Source organism: Pelophylax lessonae, assembly GCF_965119305.1.
Source record: "Pelophylax lessonae genome assembly, chromosome: 3".
NCBI classification, from domain to species: Eukaryota; Metazoa; Chordata; class Amphibia; order Anura; family Ranidae; genus Pelophylax; species Pelophylax lessonae.
In genome coordinates this window covers 402,030,539-402,055,614 of record NC_138770.1, presented here as the reverse complement: position 1 = coordinate 402,055,614, position 25,076 = coordinate 402,030,539, and positions in this window count along the sequence as shown.

The window sequence follows — 25,076 nt, the reverse complement described above, 5'->3', positions numbered from 1 at the left end:
AATTGCCTTTGTAAGGGTAAGGTCTTTCTCTGTTAACAGTCTCTTTTGGCTAGACTCACTATTCAGTCCCATGACAAACTTATCCCTCAGTGCAGTTGGTAAGTACTCCCCAAAAGAACAGGTTGAGGCTAGTCTGCGAAGGGCGAGCACATAAGCCTTAATATCTTCACCCGGCTGCTGCTGCCGCTGATAGAACCTGAATCTTTCTGCAATCTCTAGTGGTTTAGGCTGGAAGTGATTTCCTAACAGTGTCAGGAGCTCTGCCAAAGTCTTAGTTGCTGGTTTTTCAGGGAAAAGGAGATCCCTAAGAGTGTCATATGTCCTAGCACCAACCAGTGTCAGAAAAACTGCTACTTGCCTGTCGCCTGGGATGGCATTTGCACAGAAATATTGTTCTAATCTTTCAATCCAAGAAATCCACGTTGTCTGTTCGCCATCAAATTCACTTAATGTCCCGATCAATGACATTTTCCTGCTGGGCTCTGTGGGTTTTGTATTCCTGACAATCCAGAGTTTTTTTTTCTTCCTTTCCTTTCTCACACGGATAGTAACCTTGTAAATCCCATCCTCGTCGCCACTGTTATATTCTCCGTGTTGTGAGAGACACAGGACTCTGGTCTGGAACAACGGTTGTTTATTCAGGACTCACTGTACAGCATTACAGGACAGCTCTGCATATCAATACATCTCTACATGTGTCTAAAGATGGCCACTCTGCCCCTTGACCCTTGTCATCACTCCTGGGTGGAGCCAGCCTTAAAGTGACAGTACATGTGAAACCCTTCAGGTATAACACATTCAAAAATTTCAAATAGGGAAAATAGAAGCCAGTTCAGGATCCGCTATACTGATCTCCGTCAATATGAAGAGAAGTTCAACTATTTCCAGATGCCAGTTAAAAGGTTAGTATGTGTGAGGAAGTCCCACTTTCTTCTCCTCATTCTCCCTACCTGTACCCCTCCTCCTTCTCCTCCTTCCTCTATTGATCATCCTCCTTCCCTCTATTTCTCTTTCTCACCCTCAATCTCTCTTATCCTCTCCGACCCCCCCCCCCCCGCACTCCCTTACCTTTCATTACTCATTCCTTGAACACCCCCCTTTTGCCTGTCACTTACGTTTGTGTTGTGTGTTTTATTTCTTAGTTTTGCCAAATTATTTGGACTACTCAATACCCGTTGGGAGCATCAGAACACCACCTTCTTGAATAGTGTGGAGCCAGCTGAAAGATTGCTTGTTATATTACGGTAAGTTTCATTTATATACTTTGTGAAATGTCATATTTTGCACCATACTAAGCAATATGGTACACAGGTACCATACATACTTACGTTTATCTTTGCGATATTGACATGTGAAGCCATCCCAGTCTGCATACAGACTTTTGCAAATCTCACCCCAGCTTCTGTTCTTCTGGGTATTGTTCTTATATTCCGGTACAGTGGGGATCGAAAGTTTGGGCACCCCAGGTAAAAATTTGTATTAATGTGCACAAAGAAGCCAGGGAAAGATGGAAAAATCTCCAAAAGGCATCAAATTACAGATTAGACATTCTTATAATATGTCAACAAAACTTAGATTTTATTTCCATCATTTACACTTTCAAAATAACAGAAAACAAAAAAATGGCGTCTGCAAAAGTTTGGGCACCCTGCAGAGTTAATATCTTGTACTGCCCCCTTTGGCAAGTATGACAGCTTGTAAACGCTTTTTGTAGCCAGCCAAGAGTCTTTCAATTCTTGTTTAAAGGGATCTTTGCCTATTCTTCCTTACAAAAGTCTTCCAGTTCTTTGAGATTTCTGGGCTGTCTGTCACGCACTGCTCTTTTAAGGTCTATCCATATATTTTCAATTATGTTGAGGTCAGGAGATTGTGAAGGCCATGGCAAAACCTTCAGTTTACGCCTCTTGATGTAGTCCCCCGTGGATTTCGAGGTGTGTTTAGGATCATTATCCATTTGTAGAAGCCATCCTCTCTTTAACTTCAGCTTTTTCATAGATGGCATCAGGTTACCATCCAAAATTTGCTGAGATTTCATTGAATCCATTTTTCCTTCTACTCGTGAGATGTTCCCTGTGCCACTGGCTGTAATACAACCCCAAAGCATGATTGATCCACCCCAATGCTTAACAGTTGGACAGAGGTTCTTTTCATTAAATTCTGTGCCCCTTCTTCTCCAAACGTACCTTTGCTCATTCCGGCCAAAAAGTTCAATTTTAACCTCATCGGTCCACAGAACTTGTTTCCAAAATGCATCAGGCTTGTCTATATGTTCATTTGCAAAGTTCAAACGCTGATTTTGTGGTTAGAGGACACAGTTTTAAATTAGAGGGGCAAAGATTTAAAAGTAATATGAGGAAGTATTACTTTACTGAGAGAGTAGTGGATGCATGGAATAACCTTCCTGCAGAAGTGGTAGCTGCAAATACAGTGAAGGAGTTTAAGCATGCATGGGATAGGCATAAGGCTATCCTTCATATAAGATAGGGCCAGGGACTATTCATAGGATTCAGATATATTGGGCAGACTAGATGGGCCAAATGGTTCTTATCTGCCGACACATTCTATGTTTCTATGTTTCTATGTGAGGATGTAGAAGAGGTTTTCTTCTGATGACTCTTCCATGAAGACCATATTTGTACAAGTATCTCTTTATAGTGGAATAGTATACCACAACTCCAGTGTCTGCCAGATCTTTCTGGAGGGATCGTGCAGTCAAACATGGGTTTTGAATTGTTTTTCTCACATTCCTTCGAGCTGTTCTGTCTGATATTTTTCTTGGTCTTCCAGATCTTGCTTTAACTTCCACTGTTCTTGATGACTGCCATTTCTTAATTACATTCCGAACAGAGAATATTGACATCTGAAAACGCTTTGCTATCTTCTTATAGCCTTCTCCAGCTTTGTGAGCGTCAACTATTTTCAGTTTCAGTTTTCTAGACAACTGCTTAGAAGATCCCATGGTGCTGATTGTTGGGGCAAGGTCAGATGAGTCTGGGCATTTAAAACCTTTGAGATTAACATCACCTGGTCTTCCCAGACGATGATTGAGAACAATCCATGACACTGGCAGGTCTCAGCCTTGCAAAGGGGGCAGTGCATGCTATAAATTCTGCAGGGTGCCCAAACTTTTGCAGACGCCATTTCTTTGTTTTCTGTAATCTTGAAAGTGTCAATGATGGAAATAAAATCTAACTTTTGTTGACATATTATAAGAATGTCTAATCTGTAATTTGATGCCTTTTGGAGATTTTTCCATTTTTCCTTGGCTTCTTTATGCACATTAATACAAATTTTTACCTGGGGTGCCCAAACTTTCGATCCCCACTGTATATGGCAGCCCCATATATATGGCCTGGCACGGACAAGTCTTATGAGCTCCTCATTGTCAATGCCAGTGTTATAACGTCTGGGGGGCATGATCTTGGATGTTTGCAGATGGGCACATGGACATTAGACAGAAAGCAGAAAGTGAGGAGGGGAAGAGCTGGAGGGAAAAAATCTACATGAAAAAAAAAAAAAACAATTTGCACATATCTGAACTGATATGCGATTCCAGACCTATTTACATTGATGTCCACAGAGACTAAATTTGCAACGCAACGTTGTAAACTCGCACAGGACCCTTTTGATTGACTCATCACATTCGCATTGGAATTGTAACGCATAAATGTGTTTTGGGAAGACATATGAATCTAGACTTTTTGTAATGCATTGTGTTCGCAATGAACTCGTACAAGTGTGAACAGGCACTTAAACCATGTATGGGTAGACTGAATGAACCCAAGCTAAATGATTGTTAAACTTATGTATAACCAGCCTGATGGATTTGACATATGATTATTGCTAATGGCTGTTATAGTGTGTTCTCCCAGTGGGGATAACTTCCCCTGCTCCCCCGCTGGGAGAACACAGTGGCTCTGCAGGAGGGATTCCCCCCATTAACACTGACTGTGTTGATAGGGGAATCAAGCGATTTTCTTTTCTGCAGGAAAGAAAATTGCTTCGTCTATGGCTGGCTTTATATGATATCTGTGACACTCTCCTCCTCCTTCTACTACACTGACAAGAAACAGGCACACAGCAAATAAAACGTAACCCCTTCCCATCGACCACCTCCCAGCTCATTAAGGATTCGAAAAGCTGGGAGGCGGAGGCGGGCATTCGGGTCATGTGACCGCTGTGATTGCCTGTCATAGTGGTTCCATGATCGGAAAGCTCTCGATCGCTAGTATGGATTCCGGTAACCGCCGCAGGGAGTGCACTCTTAGCACGGTAACTGGTTTACACAGGGCCTGCATATATGCGGCCGCTCAGCGTGAAGACTCACACGCCGAGAGGCCTCATATATGCGTTCAACTGGCATGAAGAGGTTAAATTATGTCAGAACTTCTGGTTTGCTCACTTGTTCCTGAACTGGGATAGCCAGGCAACTAACATTTTCAGATGGAGATATCAGCAATGGAAGCCTACATTGTTTTTCCAGTACAGGTTTACCTATAAAGGACAGTAATATTATAAAAACTTGTCAAATTGAATGCGTTTACATAATTTAGCGACATTGGAATGCTAGGAAAGACACAGACACGGAGATTAGAATTTCTGTTTAAACATCATTTGTGGTTTGTTTCAGTGGAAACTACTTCCAAAAATAAAAAATGATGTAAGCGGTGAAAATCTGTTGCCTCAAATGACCAGCCTTAATAACACTCATAGATGTGTGAGAAGAAAAAGTGAGAAAGTAATTGAAGACTTGGTGCCTTGTGTGCATTTATATGTCTTTGTTTTTCTTGTGTGTATTTTAGCTGTTAGATTTACAGCGTGCTATAAATGTTTCAACATATAACAATGTTTAATAAGAGTTTTCATTAGCTCCACTTCACCTACTTTATGAGGCAATCTGTTCATTCTAGGCCAGTAGAGCTCCACTCAAACAAGTCCATAAGAAATGTTATATCATAAAACATTACATGATAATAATATTTCATTTTATGTCAAACCCAACTACTAAAGAGGGTTAAGTAAAAAGAGCTACTGACAATTTGTAATGATTCTACTGAGAAAAAACATAACCCCCGTAAAATATACATGCAGCCACAAAATGGCTGATTTACTAAATGAAATAAACAAGCATAGGAACAAATCATGTTTGATTCCCGGACCTGCATGTTTGACCACAAGCCATGACCTATCTAGCTGATCATACGCTGACGTTCGGTTCATACAGTGTAGTCCTAGTTTGCCATGCTGCTTTTTTGCCTCGTGTTCCCATAAGGTGCACAGTGAATGTGAACAAAATTATTTTAAAAGTATATACAGTGCATCCGGAAAGTATTCACAGCGCTTCGCTTTTTTCATATTTTGTTATGTTACAGCCTTATTCCAAAATTATTTATAACATTATTTTCCTCAAAATTCTTCAAACAATATCCCATAATGACAACGTGAAAGAAGTTTGTTTGAAATCATTGCAAATTCATTAAAAATAAAAACTGAAAAAAAAAAATCCCATGTGTAAAAGTAATTAAACCCTTTGCCATGCCATTCAAAATTGAGCTCATATACATCTTGTTTCCACAGATCATCCTTCAGATGTTTCTACAACTTGATTGGAGTCCACCTGTGGTAAATTCAGTTGATTGGACATGATTTGGAAAGGCACACACCTGTCTATATAAGGTCCCACAGTTAACAGTGAATGTCAGAGGACAAACCAAGCCATGAAGTCTAAGGAATTATCTGTAGACCTCCGAGACAGGATTGTATCGAGGCACAGATCTGGGAAAGGGCACAGAAAAATGTCTGCAGCATTGAAGGTCCAGATGAGCACAGTGGCCTCCTTCATACATAAATGGAATATGTTTGGAACCAACAGGACTCTTCCTAGAGTGGGCCACCTGGCCAAACTGAGTGATTGGGGGAGAAGAGTCTTAGTGAGGGATGCGACCAAGAGCCCGGTGGTCAATTTGATAGAGCTACAGCGTTTCTCTGTGGAGAGAGGAGAACTTTGCAGAAGAACAAACTTCTCTGCAGCACTCCACCAATCAGGGCTGTATAGTAGAGTGACCAGATGGAAGCCACTCCTCAGCTAAAGTCACATGACAGCCCACCTGGAGTTTGCCAAAAGGCACCTGAAGGACTCTCAAACCATGAGAAACAAAATTCTCTGGTCTGATAAAACAAAGATTGAACTTTTAAACAAAGATTTGGCCTGAATGGCAAGCTTCATGTCTGGAGGAAACCAGGCACCGCTCATCCCCTAGCCAATACCATCCCTACAGTGAAGGGTGGTGGTGGCAGCATTATGCCGTGGGGATTTTTTTCAGCGACAGGATTGGGAGACTAGTCAGGATCGAGGGAAAGATGAATGCAGCAATGTACAGAGACATCCCTAATTAAAACCTGCTTCAGAACACTCTGGACCTCAGACTGGGGCGAAGGTTCATCTTCCAAAAGGACAACGATCCTAATCACACAGCCAAGATAACAAAGGAGTGGCTACGGGGCAGCTCTGTGAATGTCCTTGAGTGGCCCAGCCAGAGCCCAGACTTGAACCTGATTGAACATCTCTGGAGGGATCTGAAAATGGCTTTGCACCGACGATCCCCATCCAACCAGATGGAGCTTGAGAGGTCCTGCCAAGAAGAATGGGAGAAATTGTCCAAAATAGGTGTGCCAAGCTTGTAGCATCAAACTCAAAAAGACTTTAGGCTGTCATTGGTGCCAAAGATGCTTCAACAAAGTAATGAGCCAAGGCTGTGAATACCTACATGGGATTTATTTTTTTTTCTTTATTTTAAATAAATTTACATGATTACAAGATTTCAAAGACACTTCTTTCATGTTGTCATTATGGGGTATTGTTAGTAGAATTGTAGGGAAAATAATGAATTGAATCCATTTTGGAATGAGGCAAAAATGTAACATAACAAAATGTGGAAAAAGTGAAATGCTGTGAATACTTTACAGATGCACTGTATGTGACCATCTGGATAACCAGAGAAACATGCATGGTCCAAGCTGCAAAGCTTTTAAAACACATCTCATACGCTGTCATATGTCAGCCTCCTGAGTAGAAGGTGGAGCACGTACTTAGTTTTTTTTTTCTCCAAAATATCTTTATTAAGAATTAAAACGATAATTACAATACAACAGAATCATACTAACATTGAGTATACAGTAACAAGTGTATGCAAAATCAAACAAAGTATCCATCTATAGAAAACTAGGTTCCATAACGTGGACGTCATGGCTAAGGAGTGAACATATGATGTCACAACTTGTTAGAGTTCATTAGTGGATAAACATAGCAACAAGGAATAACAATAACAACCATTCTATGTTAAAACTCTAGGAGGTTGAACTTGAAATGTGTTATGACAGTTTATGATAAAGAGCAATTATTCAGGTATGATCTATGAGACACCGTCGGGGTACAGGGAGATTTCCAACACCCCAAGGTCTCACAATGAAGAATACGAAGTATCAATGAATCTAACATTGTCTAATTGGAGGGGATAGTTTAAGTCTGCTGTATAGTGTATTCCTCCGAGGGGGGGGGGGGGTATCGGCACCCCACACTACGGGAAGTGTCAGGCACTTACCCCCATTCCCGGAGTGTGGACGACGAGCATCCTTTAATGAGAGGGGAGGGTGAGGGGGGTGGATCAAGGAGAGAAGGCTATGAACGTACTTAGTTTTTAAACACTATGACCATTTGAAATTTTTATCATTTTTTTTCACACAAATAGAGCTTTCTTGTTGGTGGTATTTAATCAGCTGGGTTTTTTATTTTTTTTTTTGCTAAACAAACAAAAAAAGAATATTTGAAAAAAAAAAAAAGTTTTTCATATTTTCTCCTTCACTAATGGGCACTGATGAGGTGGCACTGATAAGCTGCACTGTTGGGCATTAATAGGCAGCACTGATAGGCAGCACTGATAGGTGGCGCTGATCAGCACTGATGAGGCGGTACTGGGGGGCACTGATTAGGAGGCACTGATAAGGCGGCACTGATGGGTGGCACTGATGGGCACTGATAAATGGCACTGATAGGCAGCACGGAGAGGTGGCACTGATAGGTGGTACTGATGGGCACTGATAGGCGACACTGATGGGCAGCAGTGATCGGTGACCCTGATGATGAGGCAGTGATGGGCACTGATTGGCAGCACTGATGGGCATTGATAGGTGGCACTGGTGGGCACAGTTTAGCAGTAGTGATGGGCACTGATAGTTGGCACTGGTGGGCACTGATTAGCAGCACTGGAGGGCAATGATTAGCCGCACTTGTGGGCACTAAGGGGACAGATGTCCCACTACCAGAAGCCGGTTAATTGTTTTCTTCTTTTCTTGACGGTGACAGCGTGAGAGGAAAAAAAGCCAATAGCTGGCTTCTGTTTACTTCCATGATCAGCTGTCATTAGCTGACAGCTGACCACGTGGTAAAGGGCCAATCACAGCGGTCCCAAGGACTTGGCGTTTTTCAAAGCGCACTACCTGCACCCCAGGGGGTGCACAGGCAGCGCAAGAATGGGAGGACATACATGTATGCCCTCTTGGCATTTTAAGCCCATGCTGTAGCCGTCTTTCGGCTATAGCGCGGGCGCCAAGTGGTTAATGTTTACAATAGTGGAATTCCCCTCTTTAGGTAAAGTTCTGCTTTAATTCACCTAACCACCAGTGTTATAAAGATGTATGTAAAAATGAGCAATGGTCTGGACACCTGATGACCTCTGGTCAAGTTTACCCCTGTGTGATTATGATTGGTGATCGAAAATAATCTTATCAAATGATTCTTTGTCTTAAATGGATCAATTTTAGCCCATATAGGTAAGAAACATATTGTTATTTATAAATATCTTTCTCCGCCCTAGAAAATCACATACTTTTTAACACCAAAAATAAGTAAATAAATAATGAACCAACTCTCCTTTACAAATTTGTGTGTTTCATGTATCACACTGCTGCTAAAAGAAATCCCACACATAAATGTTACCAATCAGCCTAGTGAATAATAAAACATGCAAGCCATGCTGTGATTCTGGGAGGATGTCATACGATGTCCACTCAGAACGTCAAAGCTCCTGCCATTATTTTACTATGGGCCAGGCAGAAAAGCAGTTTAAAACTGCTGCGATAAACTGAGTTAGGCATACGCAGAGTCTATTGACCAAACAAATAAGAGTGAATCCTTTTACAGTATCAGTTTACATCAGTTCATCTTCAGTTCAGTATATATTACATGCCTATTTTGTTAGTAGTTGAAAAAGTCATAGGTGAAAACAATACAGAAACAATTTTAAATTGTACCAATTAACCTTGTGAAAACCGGAGTATACAAGCAGCGATGTGTAAAAAATATATGTGTTTGAATGAATATAAATGAATACAAAGTTGCAAATAAATCACCACCCGTAACCACTTCCAGACCCATACACCCCCTTGGATCTTCTGCTTGTGTGTGCTCCCTGGAAGTACACAGCAGCACAATCTGTGTACCAGGCTACTGTGAGCAGCCCTGGTATCATGTGTTCCCTGTAGCTAATCAGTGATCACATGGACAAAAGTAAACAATATGTCTTTTTCTGGCATCATTTTTACTACTGTGGGATCTCTGTGATCTGTCACAGAGATCACATAGTACAGGGCCATTCACAGCAGCCCTGTACCTTGTGATAGCTGTGGCAAATCACAGCTATCACAGCATTTTTTCATGACTGCAGTAATGCAGCTGGAAAGAATGAGAAAGTATTGCTTTTACAACCATCATGGCACAATCCCAGAGTAGTACAGTGTCACTATGGTGACACTGTACTGCTAGGGTGACAGTATGTAATAAAAAATGTAAAAATAAAATAATATATGTCACCAGTCATTGTTCCCAATAACAGCCACCCACTCAAAATGTTCCTAATCACAGCTGCACTGTTTACAGTGTCCCAGATCACTGCCACGCCGATTAAAGTGTCCCTGATCAGCGTCCCAGCTGTTACAGTGTCCATGATCACAGCCAGACTAGTTACGGTATCCATGATCATCGCCGCACCAGTGCCAGTGTCCCTAATCACGGCCACACCACTCATATTGTCCTTAATCTCTGTCGCCCTTTCACAAAATCACTAATCAATGCTGCACCACTCACATTGTCCCTGATCACCGCCACACCAGTTAAAGTTTCCCTCTTTACCACCACATCAGTCATATTGTCCCGAATTATTGCCATATCAGTTACAGTATTCCTGATCACCGCCACACCAGTTACAGTGTCCATGATCACCGCTACACCAGTTACAATGTCCCTGATCACTGCCACACCAGTTTCATGTCTCTGATCACCTCCACACAAGTTACGGTTTTCCTGATCACAGCCACATCAGTGCAATGTTGCCTCTACCTGCTGCCTGTACCAATTCTGACCTGTTTATTGATCACATTTCTGCCTGCTGTCTGGAGTGATTCTCCACTTTCTTGCTGACTATGTCTCTGTCTGCACCTGAACTGACCCATCTGCATGCCTGGAACCGTAGGAAGTCTTTTCTTCATCCTTTCCTCAGCCTCCTATACTTCCTGGCCAGTAAATATGGCATTCCTGAGGACAGCCACATACCAGTAGGCTAGACTTGCCTGGCTTATAGGAACTAGGACTGCTATAGGTGACACTACACTAAGCTATATTCCCTGATCACCCATGTAGAGGTGACCGTTACAGTACATTGGTTTTGACACAATTGGTTGATTTGTGTGATACACAAGATACAATATTTGATATATAATCAGTCTAGACACTGAAAAATCTCACACATGTGGTGTCATCTTACTTAGAAGGAGTAGTAGAATGTGTTGTGGGGTGTTGATAAGTATGCCTTTGCTGTGTGTGAGAAATATCATATTAAATTACCAACGCTGTGTAAAAAAAAAAGTTTATTTTAATTTTCTTTCTGCATTTTTCGAAAACTTTTGGCAAAAAAAGTGGTCTTCAAAAGACTCATCATGCCCCTTATAAATACCTTGGGGTATTCATTCTCCGAAATGTGGTCATTTTATGATGGTTTCCACTGTCCTGATGCTCCAGAGGTATTCAGGAAATTAGTGTAATGTGTAATTTATGCCCCTGGAAAGCCTGAAGATGCTCCTTGGATTTTGGGGCTCTCTGTGTTGCTAGGGTGTGAAAAATGCTCATGCATGTAGTATCGCCACACTCAGGATGGAAAGCAAAATGTGTTCTGGATTGTATTTCTAAGTATATCTAAGATGTGTGTTATAAATATCTTATTAATTGAGAGCTTTGTGTGTAAAAAATAAATTTTCATTTTCTTTCCTGCATTTTTCAAAAACTTGTGGCAAAAAAATGATTTATCCCCCTGGAACGCCTGAAGGTGCTCCTTGGATTTTGGGTTCCCTTTATGCATTTAGGTATCCCATAAATAGAATGCATAGCAGAATATGTTTTGAGGGGTCATTTCTAATTATGCCCATGCTCTGTGTGAGAAAGAACTCGTTAAACTGACAAATATGTGAATAAAAAACACATTTTATTTAATTTCTTAATATTTCAAAAAATTATGACAAAAAATTATACCTTAAAAATTTTTGCCATGCCTCTTACTAAATACCTTGGACTGTCTACTTCCCAAAAATGATCTGTTTCGTGGGTATTTGTACTGTCCTAGCATTTTAGAACCTCAAGAAATGAGATAGGGAGTCACTACATCAGGACGCATCATTTTTCAAATATATACTGTATATACCATAGTTTGTAGACTCTATAACTTTCACACAAACAAAAATATATATACACTGATTTGGGGTTTTTTTAACCATAGAAATGTAACAGAACCTATTTTGGCCTAAATTTATGAAAACAGAGTATTTCTTTGCAAAATTTTAAAACAGAAACTAAGAAAAATGTGGGTTTTTTTCAAAAATGTTTGTCTTTTTTTTTATTTCTATATCAAAAAAGTAAAAATGTAGAGGTGATTAAATTCCACCAAAAGAAAGCTCTATCTTTCTAAAAAAAAATAAAAAATAAAATGTAATTTGGGTACAGTGTTGCATGACTGAGCAATTGCCATTTAAAGTATAACAGTGCTGAAAGCTGAAAAATGGCCCGGACTAAAGGGGGTGAAAGTGTTTGGGTTTGAGGCGATTAAACATAAGATGTTAATCAAATCCTCAAAAAGAAATATGACAATTTGTTTTTCCTTTTTTTTTACATACTGTCACCAGTCAAAACCCCTGATCACTTCACACCAGTTATATGATGACACTGTAGTGCACTTGTGACAGTATGTAAAAAAAAGAAAATAAATAGTGAAAACACTTTTTTTACATTTCTTCATTTTCCAAAAATTCTGACAAAAAATCACAACTTCAAAAAACCATACCTCTTACTAAATACTTGGACTGTCTACTTTCCAGTATAGGTGAAATGAGTACATCAGGATTGATCAATTTTCAGATATACAGTATATACCATAGTTTGTGGACTCAATAACTTTCCTGCATACTAAATAATATACAATGATTTGACTTTTTTTCACCAACGAAATGTAGCAGTATACATTTTGGCCTAAATTTTATAAGAAAGATTATTTATTTGCAAAAAATTTTAACAAAAATACAAAATGCATTTTTTTTTCAAAATTTTCAGCCTTTTTTTATTTATTTAGTAAAAAAAAAAAAAAAAAAAACAGTGGTAAATAAATACCACCAAAAAGAAAGCACTATGCGTGTGAAAAAAAAATGATAAAAATGTAATTTGGGTACAATAATGCCTGACCACACAATTGCCAATCAAAGTATGCCAGCGCTAAAAGCTAAAAATTGGCCTGGACAGGAAAGAGGTGAAAAAAATTCCCGTATTGAAGTGGTTACAGTAAATCTGAGAGAAAAAAGAAGATGGCAGCCAATTTTGACTTGTTTTAAAGGTGCAGGTTCTGGGCCTGTTTCTGGATTCACCAACTAGTGATCTGGAACACACAGAAGCAGCAAAGTTTGGTCTGTAACCTACAAGGTACACTATGGAAGCCAGGGGATAAGGATAACTGTTCCAGAGCCTGTACCATTTGTAACAATTTAGCAATGGCAGCGCACATTTTTTTTGAAAAGTTTAACATACCCTGATACACAAAAAATCACAAATATATATTTTTTCAGATATCTTAGCCACTTAAGCCCCAGCCCTAATTCGGACACTCTTTGTTCACAAGTTAAAACCAGTATTTTTTACTAGAAAACAACTTAGAACCCCCAAACATTATATATATTTTTTTAGCAAAGACTCTGGAGAATAAAATGTCGGTCATTGGAATATTTTTTGTCACGCGTTATTTGCGCAGCGTTTAAAATTGCGCCCCCCCCCCCCGTGGGATGGCGACAAACTACGGTCAATAGAGATCTCAATAGGCGACGTTTTAAATTTATTTAACGGTTACCAGTTTAGAGTTGGAGTGTAGCTATTTTTTTTAAATTATTGCCCACGCTCTGGCAATCGCGGCGATACCTCACATGTGTGGTTTGAACAGCGATTTCATTCGCGGCTCGATTTCCGTATACTTTTTTTTTGTGCGCGAGCTAACGGTGACGGGGCGGCTAAAATTTTTTTTTTTTCCTATTTATTTTATTTTTTTTTTAAACTTTATTACAGGTTTTAAAAAAAAATCTGATCACTTTTATTGCTGTCACAAGCAATGTAAACATCCCTTGTGACACCAATATGTAGTGACAGGTACTCTTTATGGAGGGATCGAGGGTCTACAAGACCCTAGACCCCTCCACTACACTTCCATGTATGCAAAACGCCGAAAACAGCGTTTTTGCATACAGCCGTTTTTTAAATTTGCCGCTTTTTGCCGCACAGTAACCCGGAAATGACGTCATGGATGCCACCTCCGTGTTACGTCATCGGAGACCCGATCAAAGCCGTTTCCAGCATTGATCGGGACTCCATCCAGCCGGCGGACGTGCCGGCTGGGTGCTCGGGGCTCTCGGTGGGACGGGAGCCCCGAGCAAAGTCATGGAAGGCGGCGGGAGGGGGGGGACACCCCCTCCCGCTCACCCAGGTAACGATCGAGCGGCTCCCGAGCCGCATCGGTCGTTACCGACCGAAAGCCGACCGTTGGCTGTTAACCACGGTACCGGGATGGTGCCTAGAGGCATCATCCCGGTATACCCCCGCAAAGTCTGCCGACGTATATATATGTCGATAAGCGGTAAGTGATTACGAATGATACAAGCATAAACGAAAAAGAACATTCATGTTGGTTTGTTCATCTAGGAGCACAATGCTTTTTTATACAATTTTCAGAGCACTAACACTTGATAATAGAAAGCCTTCGATATGGTTATCATCTTTGCTTCTATAACGTTCTACTTTCAGTTACTTCTTAAAATAAAGAATTCAAATGGAAGTGTATAGTAGCACACATGTGTGACTGAATTCAATAACTGTATGTGTCAGTCTGCAATTATCTTCTGTAAGAGGTGCTTGTAGCTATCAGCAGGATTGGGTAACAATGATATTTTAAAATACCTAGACTGGACTTGTGCATTGGAGCACTAGATTATCTACTGATGAGTCTTCAGTCGGTTATTTAAGTTTCCCAACAACCTAAATAGATATCAATGCCCACTATCTCCCCAGTCAGGAATAGCAGTTGGCACCCCAGTTAAGTTGAAATGACAAGTGGACACTAGATATACGTGTCCCAGAACTCTACTACTTCTATCTTTGAGATTAAATACAAACACTTACTGGCAATACTGTTTCAATGTCAGTAACTTAAATTGTCCAAACCTTATGGGAGGAGGTCTGGTGCCATTAAAAAGGGTTCCTATCATGCTCTATTTTTGTGATGAGAACAATGAGAGTTAGCATTCTGTGAAAATGATTGCTATTACAATTCCCGAATATGAGTTCTAAGCTTAGCCTGACAGAAAGATCAAAAGGAGGTAAGAAGCACCAATGAAGGAATTAAAAATGATCTCAGAAACAGAAACTGACCTCAAATTAGGGCTGAAAGCAAATTAAATCATTCTGCATGTGCTTATCACTGGTAGTTTAAACTTAGGGTGGATAGTGATTTGACCAAATGCTAATATTTGGTTGCATAATCTCTACTGTGTTGTATCAACAGCTCCACCAACAGATCCTCTCTTTAAAGCAAATCACCACCCAAAAGGAAATGTTCCTTTTTAAAGTCCTCCTTCCCTGCCACATTTGAGATGTCATTTTTTTTTTGGGGGGGGGGGGGGGGGGCAGGAGCGGGTACCTAGCTTTGACAGGTACCTGTTCCCTAGCTGATCTGAGCAGAAGTTTATCTCTCCTCCTAACTGCCTACTGGTTCCAGAAGACTTCGAGACCATTAACAAAGTGCAGCGTGGCTCGCACATAGGCAGTGGGCAGCCGGCTGTGAAGCCGAAGGCAGCATAGCTGGCTGGCCACAGTTAGAATGCTGGCGCCAGGAATCCAATGGCTAGTGAAAAGCTGGGTGAGGATGGCGCTGGATCCTTGGACAGGTAAATGTCCTTTAATTAAAAAAGACAGCAGCTATAGGACTTGTAGCTGCTGACTTTGATTTTTTTTTTCTAGAGTGAGCCTCCTCTGTAAACAAAACCAATGTCTTAGTATTTAGTCACATGACTCTATCCCATCTCCTACAGTCGATGCAAACATTTATTGTTTCTAGGTGAGTGGGATGGCATACATGTCCTATTTAGCTGTACAGAATTCAATTCTGTTGCAGTATACTATCTACTTGTTCTCTCTTGCTTTTACCTATGCATTTAGTACTATTAATTGTACTGGCTGCTAAGAGTTTTTTTTTTTAATGATAGTCATAGTAGGAGCTGAATATTTGGCTTACACCACAGTGGCTAATAGTCCTAGATTCATTTTTAAATTGTGCAAACCTCTCTTGAGTCCAGGTTCACATATATGCGATGTGGGAACCAGCGTAATTCCAGTGCGGGATCCCTCATTGCATGTCTCCTGCCAGTGGTTCACACTGCCCTATGCGAACCACTGCGGGAGTCAATGCAAAGTTATGACACCCCCACATCGGTTCACAGATCGCAGTGCGAACTGTGCAGGAATCGGATTGCATGGGTGTGAACAAGGACCAAAAGAAGGGTTCTGCACCATTTTGGTGCGAATGCGATGCCAATTCAGCCATACCATCTGTATGACTAAATTTGCATCGCACAGATATCGCATGTGATCTGCACAGCAGTGCGATGCGAATTACATGCGATGTCTAACATTGCATCAGTGTGAACCCAGCCTGAAAGCTTATTTAACCACTTAAGCCCCGGAGGATTTGGCTGCTAAAAGACCAGGGTTTTTTTTGCGATTTTTTACTGCGTGATTTTAACGGACAATTGCGCGGTCGTGCGACGCTGTACCTAAACGAATTTGACGTCTTTTTTTTCCCAGAAACAGAGCTTTCTTTTGGTGGTATTTGATCACCTGTGCAATTTTTTGATCATGCGCTATAAACAAAAAAAGAGCGTCAATTTTGCAAAAATAACAATATTTTTCACAATTTTTTATATGAAATTCCCCAAAAAAAATGTAAAAATCAAAATTTTTTAACATTTTCGGACAATTTGTTTTATGCTACATATGTTTGGTAAAAAAAATCGCAAAAATCGTATTGGTTTGCGCAAAAGTTATCGCGTTTACTAACAAAGGGAAAGATTTTTGTAATTTTTGGTGTTTTTTTTTAACGCGTAATGGCGGCGATCTGCGATTTTTTTTCGGTACTGCGACATTGCGGCGGACAGATTGGACCCTTGACTGACATTTTTGACACTTTTGGGGGTACCAGTGACATTACTGCAGTAATCAGTGCTATACATATGCACAGTTACTGCAAAAATGACACTGGCAGGAAAGGGGTTAACTGTATTGGAGAGGGAGGGGTTAAGTGTGTCCTAGGGGCATTTTTCTAACTGTAAAGGGACATGGCTATTGATGTAAAAACAAAGATCAACGGTCCTACATAGTAGAACCGTCTGATCTTCATTTTTACACAGGGGAGAATGACAGGCGGCTTGTTTACATAAGCCGCTCCGCCTTTCTCCCTTCACCGGAGTGATCATAGTGTGACCGGCGGACATCGGGTCCGCCGGTCACACGCACTGACTTGTCAGTGAACGAGCCGGGGCGGGTGACAGGCGAGTGACGTACCCATATGTCACTTTGCCTGGCCGGGGCTGACCGGCGCAGTATATAGTCGTGCGGCGGTCGGCAACCGGTTAATCCAAAAAAATGCACAGAGCTATACATCTATTACATGCACAGGTTATCTTTGGCATTTACTTACCATGCTATACTAAGTTTATTTACATGGTGGGAATTGGAAACCTTAAATATACTAATTCCAGAAAAAAAAAAAATCAGAAATGTGAATAAGAGGTGATCCCCGGAGAGGAAACAATTTGTGTGTAAACATGCATAATATCACATTACATGCACTCAGAATTTTAATTGTGATCTGCAGAAATGCCTGTTCTGAAAGTTACTAATGCTTCCCAGCAGAAGATTGTAGGTTTCCAGATGGATAAGGGAGGGTCTATGGTTGGAAAAGTAGAAATGATGACCAGTTAATGCCTTAAAAATGCAGAAGCTGCAGTGTGCCAAAGCCAGGCTTCTTTTCAATCTCTGCTACATGCCTAAAACTTTGTGGATCAGTATTATTTTTGTTACAATCACTGCAGAAAAAAAAAACACCCACACATTCAGCAAAATAGATATTACCATTTCATATGTATTATTGATGCTTGACATTTTTCTGTTTTGAGAGAAAACTTAAAGAGGAACTAAACTTCCATACATGTCTTTTACCTTTAGGTAAGCCCTTATAAAAGGCTTACCTACAGGTAGTGTTTATATCTTCTAAATGTGCATCATTTTAGGAGATATTTACATTACATGCAGCCAGTGACATCACTGGCACATGTGCTCAAAATGAACAGTCTGTTTCTTCAGAGCCCTGTGCTGTAAATGGTGGCTCCCATGCGCAGTACAAAGTCGGAAGATAGGTGAAGATGGGAGCCCCTGCAGCGCTGATATCGTCAGCTTTGTTTTAAGGTAAGTTTCACATATTGTGATGTGATGCATACTAGTACATTATGACTTTACCTTTCAGGGGAAAAAGAAAAATGTCCACTTTAAAGTAGTTGTAAACCTCAGTCATAAAATCTGAACAAAGCACATATACAGTATCTGTAGTGTTTGCTTATCTCTCCCCAAAGCTCTAAGTGTTGCTTCTCTTGTGCTTTATTCCTCTGTTATCAGCATGAGTCACTTCTGAGAAGTTTTCCCGACACAAGATATAAACTTGTGATGGGGAGGGAGGTCAGCACACAACTTGCATATTCACAATCACAACAACTCTGTATCCTTTCTTTGCTCCTGTTTGCTGTGTGAAGGGGATCTCACACAGTGCAATTGCAGCTCTCCACCCCCTCCTCTTTAATACTAACAGTTGAAGAAGGATTTATTTTACCATGATTGTGCCATTTTGAAGGCATGTAGGGAAGAGAAGACTGCAGATAAATAAGTAAAACATATGTAGGAGGCTTTGTTTCATCTCTGTGTATCACCGGAGGCCAGTCACTTCACTGGGTATATGAGAGGTTTTACAACTAAAAAAATAAGCCAGTGTAGAAATATGGACCAATATGGATAACATGGCCAATCTTAAAAAGTGCTGTCATCACTATCTTCCCTTCACTAATAGAGTTAGTGGCCTGTAACATGCATGTGCAAATCAGGTGTCAGAAATTTGGAAATACCATGTTTGGTTTAGATCAGCAACATTCTAACTAAAGTAAGGAAAAAGAGGACAGTTCTGGAGCATAAAAAAAAAAAAAAAACAAGATGGCAGCGGCTGTTCCCATTTTTCCATACTAATAAATTCCAAGTGACTTGTGGTGTCTATTTCTCCTCTCCAATGCTCATTCATTGTGGCCTAGTGGTAACAGTTTCTTACATTCCTGTTGTCAGTGCAAAAAAAAAAAACAATATCTCTGGTGATGTGGTTTATGATAATGTGAAATGATGCCCAAGGTGACACAATTTATGAAAATATCTAACAATGTCCCTGATTATGTGGTTTATGATAAGCTCCAGCAAAGCTCTGACTTTTCCCTGGCTAAGTGATGTTTAATTACAATGACTCTAGCTATCTGTTGGTCATGACAAGTGACGTCTCTAATGATCTAGTTTATGATAAGCTCAAGCTGGTTTTCTAGTTATTAATCATTTTATGATTATTATTATTATTATTATTATTATTATACAAGATGTATATAGCGCCAACAGTTTACGCAGCACTTTACATCATGGGGGCAGTACAATTACAATACAATTTAATATAGAAGGAATCATATTAATGTCCAGAAAGATCCCTAGCTTCAGCAAAAATATCCAAAAATAGTGTCGTGGATTTTAGTGAATTGGTAAAGCTGTGGTTAAAATACAAATCTCATCATGCCTCTGCCTCTGGGAGTCATGCTGGTGGTTGTCAGAGTCTTGCAATGCCTCATGGGACTTTTAGTTCTACAACTGCCAGAGTGTTGAGGTTGCATATCCTATTCTAGAGCTTCTTAGGCTTTTACTGAGTTCTGTGCAGGACTGTCAATGTCCATCCTGTTGAACAGAAGCTTCCTATTCTTCCATCTGTAAAGGTGTGCAGCACACTCAGTAAAGTTGCTATAGATAAACCCATCACAACCACCAAATCACATACTATCTTGCCTCTAGAAAACAAGGAAAATAGGCCCCCAGGGAAGCAGTCCCTTGCTAGAAGGGATATATGGAATACTTACAATAAAAATAATAGTGATGAATCAATGACTTCAAAAGTGTGCAGGTCAGCAAATTGTACATTTTCCGATTAACCTGCAAAATATGCCTTAGCATACTCGCCCAGTTTGTGGGAAACTAGTTAATAAGTAATTTCCCTGAGAGCATGAATTTTGGGATTTACAATGGATCAAATGTGTACCCATGGGAAATCAGATTAGTAATTTGCTACTCTCCTGTTTTGATTTTTAATTCAAATTATACGTAACATTAACTGTTTACTAAGTAATTGCACTTTTTCAATAGTGATGCTCTTTAAAACCATACTGCTGCTTGTTAAAGTGATACTAAAGTCTTGTTTTTTTTTCTTTAAAAATAACATGTTCTACTTACCTGATCTGTGCAAAACCACTGGATCCTCCTCTTCTCTGGGCCCTATTCGGTGCTCCTGGCCCCTCCCTCCTGTTGAGTGCTCCCACAGCAAGCAGCTTGCTATGGGGGCACCCGAGCTGAGCCACAGCTCCGTATTCTTCTGATGACGTTGCATCAATGAAACGCATCAACGAAACGCGTAGAGCGTCATTGCGTAATTTCTGCAACTCTGGAACACACTTACGGTCTTTGGAATGCATAGCTTTGCGCAAGGGTTCCATCCACCCGGGAAGCTGCTACTACCGGCTTGTTTACTGCCTGTATTTACCTACCATTGTGAGTACTTTTTTTATAATAAGCCTATTCAGATTGAAAAATTATACTTCACTATGTGAGACCTTTGTTTTTCCTACATACCCCGGACATATGTATTTATGAGTACCATCTGTTGATACTGGGGTCCATCACTGGATATCCATTTGAGCTACATCCCTTAAACCAGAAATGCCTATTAACCCTGTTGGGGTTCCCTTATCTGGTGAGTGCAGTCCTGGGAGGGAGGGGAGCACAATCACCAGTCACGTCTGGAGAACATCAAGATTCCCTATAAGATTTTCATTCATCTCTGTCCATTTATATGGACAGTTCCTGACTGAAGTCGCACATAGTAACTTTTTCACATGTCACTTTATTTATTCCTTCCTGTTATATATATGGTTTAATATTTACATTTGACACTTATTTATTGTGGCATTGTATGGTGCCATTATATATATCACTCATTTATGCACATTTGTCACATCTGCTATAGTATGTGCTTTTCACCATAATTCATTTTTGTTACCAATTTATTTATTATAATTACCAATTCAGCACCATATTGCACTTTGGCACTTTAAGTGTGATTTTTTTTTCACTTTAGCACATTATTGCTGATTGTTTTTTAGTTGATTTATTGATTCGATGTGTGTTTAAGCACTAGATGGATATTATATTGCAATATTAGGCAGCGCCACATACCTCCTCCACATCATCACAGCTCCGTGTGTCCATTCAGACACAGAGCCGCAGATTGACCCCGCCCCCTTCTCTCTTCTGATTAGCTAACTGACTTTGATTGACAGCAGCGTGAGCCAATGGTGCTGCTGCTATCTCAGGCAATCAGGTGAGTGATTCCTGGATGGCCGAGGGACTCATGGACATTGCTGGATAGAGATGGGTTCAGGTAAGTATTAGGGGGGCTGAGGGGGGCTGCTGACCACAGAAGCTTTTATAGAAGATAAAAAACCTTCTGCCTTTAAAACCACTTTAATTTGGCCAAGAGTTTAAAATAAACTTTTATGGCAATACTATTACATATGTTGTTTGGTAATATTAGCTCAACACATGAGCTGATACATTTTTTACCATTTTTCCTTTCCCTTTAAAAAATTTGACTTTTTTAATAATTTAAACAACTATTTTTTGTGTCTGGTGATTCACATTTGGTTATCAATGAAAATATATATTGGTATATATCATAGGTAAAAAGGCCCTGGTAATCTTAATATATCACGTGTTATAAAAATTAATAGGTGATTTAAAGTGTAATATATGTGATTAAAAATTGCTACAAATATATATATGATCTACTATTGGTGCAATTAGCAAAGAAAAGTGCATACCAGTGCAATTTCAATTCAGAAGTGTTTGTGCTTCTCAAAGAAAATATATATTGGATAAAAGATAGGGTTTTTAGAAATGTCAGCTGTTTTCTTTCTTTTCTTTTTTAAACAGCACATACAGTATTTAATGGTAAAACATACAAACCCACAGCTGACGAGAATAAACTGGCAGTTGGTGTTTGAAAATTTAGGAATGTTGGTTGTATGGCAATAACTCATAAACAGCCTCTTGCCAAATGTTCCCGCTTTTGGAAAAGGCTTTCCAACAAGCAGATCATGACTTGTGTAATTGATATTTCCTATAAGAATTTAATGAGTCTAGCAGACGTGCGGATGAGACACATGGCCCATATAAACAGTTGAAATCACACAAATTATCTTAAAAGCTGACTTTAAAATGATGTATTTTATTTTTAAGAACAAATTGTGTTTCATTTTATTACATAAAAAAACCCAACAATCAAACAAAACTACATATTAATAAATACACTTGTAATTGTGCTTAATATTATGAATGTAAGACAGGCAAATATTATCACATAAAGGGAATATTTTGCCTATTTTAAAACATTGGAAAAATCACTTGTTTGGTCGAGTATATAAGAAATCAGTTTACATATTTCCTAAAATTACAGTATGTGCAATACAATAAAATAGTTTGTATTTCAATAGCAGAAATTCAAATTAAATGCTTGTAAAATTATTATTGATTACCATTAGTTTTATCATTATCATTGGTAATATTGTTGTTATTATTAGTAATCACTATTCAGCTACTGCTTATTGTTTACTATTAATATTGTTGTTGTTAATATTAGTAGCTGATAAGTCACCAAAGAGCATATTTTAGAGGGAATGTGTAATACATTTTGTATATTTTCTTTATTTTAAAGGAATAGAAATAAACTGTATGAAATAAAACAAATTTTAATCTAGTAATCACAAATGATTGCATATTCCTATAATTGTTTTAATGACAAATATTCGCTGATCGTTTTGCCACTATTTTATGAAGAGTTTGGTTCATTGATCTGTACAGTCCTTTAGGCTTTTAAATTACTGTGCAAAGCACATATTCTGTTTTCCGAACTTGACCATGGCTGTATTACCGTATCATAAATTTACAATACTGAAGTTTATTGTTTTCCTTTCTGAAAGTAGCCTATATTTTCAGACTGGAGTATCACAGTGAAAGCAATTTCCTAACAATAAGCAAGAATTCATCTGGAACAACTCTAAAAAAGAACTTTAGAGGTTATTTACAGCACATTGAAAGAGTATTGTTATTGTAAATGGGTTTGTCATGGAGAACAATTTTACACTACTTCATGGCAAAGAAGAATATGTTTCTCTAGTGTGAGCAGAAACCACAGCTAATTAATTTTGTCTACAAATAATACTATACATTAAATATATATTGAAAAAAAGTATGCAATGATCAGGTTCTGACTTCCAGATTTCAGTTCTAAGGCTCCATTCACACCTGTGCGTATCGTTTTCATGTGGTTTTTTTTGGGTGATTTTCAGGCCTTTTTTGCAGGTGTTTGGAGGCAGGGATTGGCATATAACAAAAATGCTTGTAATAAATTGCTAAAAAAAGAAGCTTATGTACTTTTTTGAGCTTCAGGCCTTGTTCACACCTTTTTTCAGGCCTTGTTCAAACCTGAGCATTTTTCAGCTCGTAAAACGCTCATCTCTGAAGTCTTAAAACACCTTGCCTGAAGCGAAACACCTGAAGCTCAAAAAAGTAAACAAGCTTCTTTTTTGGTAGATTACAAGTGTTTTTGTTAGATGTCAATGGCTGCCTCCAAACAATTGCAAAGAACGCCTGCAAAACACCAAAAAAAATGCCTGAAAACGATTTGCTCAGGCGTGAATGGAGCCTCAGGAGTTTTGCTTCAGGAGACAAAACTCTCATATGTAAACAGAGGCCACTGAAATGAATGGGATTTTGCTTGTTGGGCATTTTGAGACTTCAGAGTTGAGCATTTTACGAACTGAAAATGCTCAGGTGTGAACAGGGCTTAAATCTTTAAGGCAGATTGAAGTCTGTTCTGGATTTGGGGTAATAATGTAATATGTAACACTGACACTCTGACACATGAAATCCTATAATAAAATGGTAGATCAGTTTAAAGTAATAAAGTGTAACTAGACCCTAAAGTGGCAAATCCCTGTTTACAGAGAGATGTATTTACTAATCAATGCTCCATAATTTTAAGATAGCTTTTTTAACTAACATTTTCCAAGAGTTCTTTCCAGCACGTCTTCTCAACTGTATTAGGCATCTTCCAGTCCCATCATTCATGCACCTTAGGCACATAGGGTGACAATGCTGTTCCTGAATTGAAACACAATGGGGTTTAATTGCTATAACTGGGGAGTACACAATCTGGTGAAGCTGTGCATGGTAGCCAATCAGTTTCTATCTTCAGCTTGTTCAACTTAGGCCCCTTTCTCACATGTTGTCCGTTTGTCTGTTTTTCATCCATACGTTGACCGATAAAAAATGGACATCAATGCATCTTTATGGAAAAACGGATGTTTATGGATGATCATCCATTTACATCAGTTTACATCTGCATCCCTCATCATCTGTTTTTTAACCACTTAAGCCCCGGAGGATTTGGCTGCTAAAGGACCAGGGGTTTTTTTGCGATTTTTTACTGCGTGACTTTAACGGACAATTGCGCGGTCGTGCGACGCTGTACCTAAACGAATTTGACGTCCTTTTTTTCCCACAAACAGAGCTTTCTTTTGGTGGTATTTGATCACCTGTGCGATTTTTTGATCACGCGCTATAAACAAAAAAAGAGCGTAAATTTTGCAAAAATAACAATATTTTTCACATTTTTTTATATGAAATTCCCCAAAAAAAAAAGTAAAAATCAAAATTTTTTAACATTTTTCGGCCAATTTGTTTTATGCTACCTATGTTTGGTAAAAAAAATCGCAAAAAGCGTATTTTGATTGGTTTGCGCAAAAGTTATCGCGTTTACTAACAAAGAGAAAGATTTTTGTCATTTTTGGTGTTTTTTTTTTTTAACGCGTAATGGCGGCGATCTGCGATTTTTTTTTCGGTACTGCGACATTGCGGCGGACAGATCGGACCCTTGACTGACATTTTTGACACTTTTGGGGTTACCAGTGACATTACTGATCAAAGCTCTATTTTTCTTCTGGATCAGACGTAAAACGGATGTAAACTGACAAATGGTCGGTTTTTCATC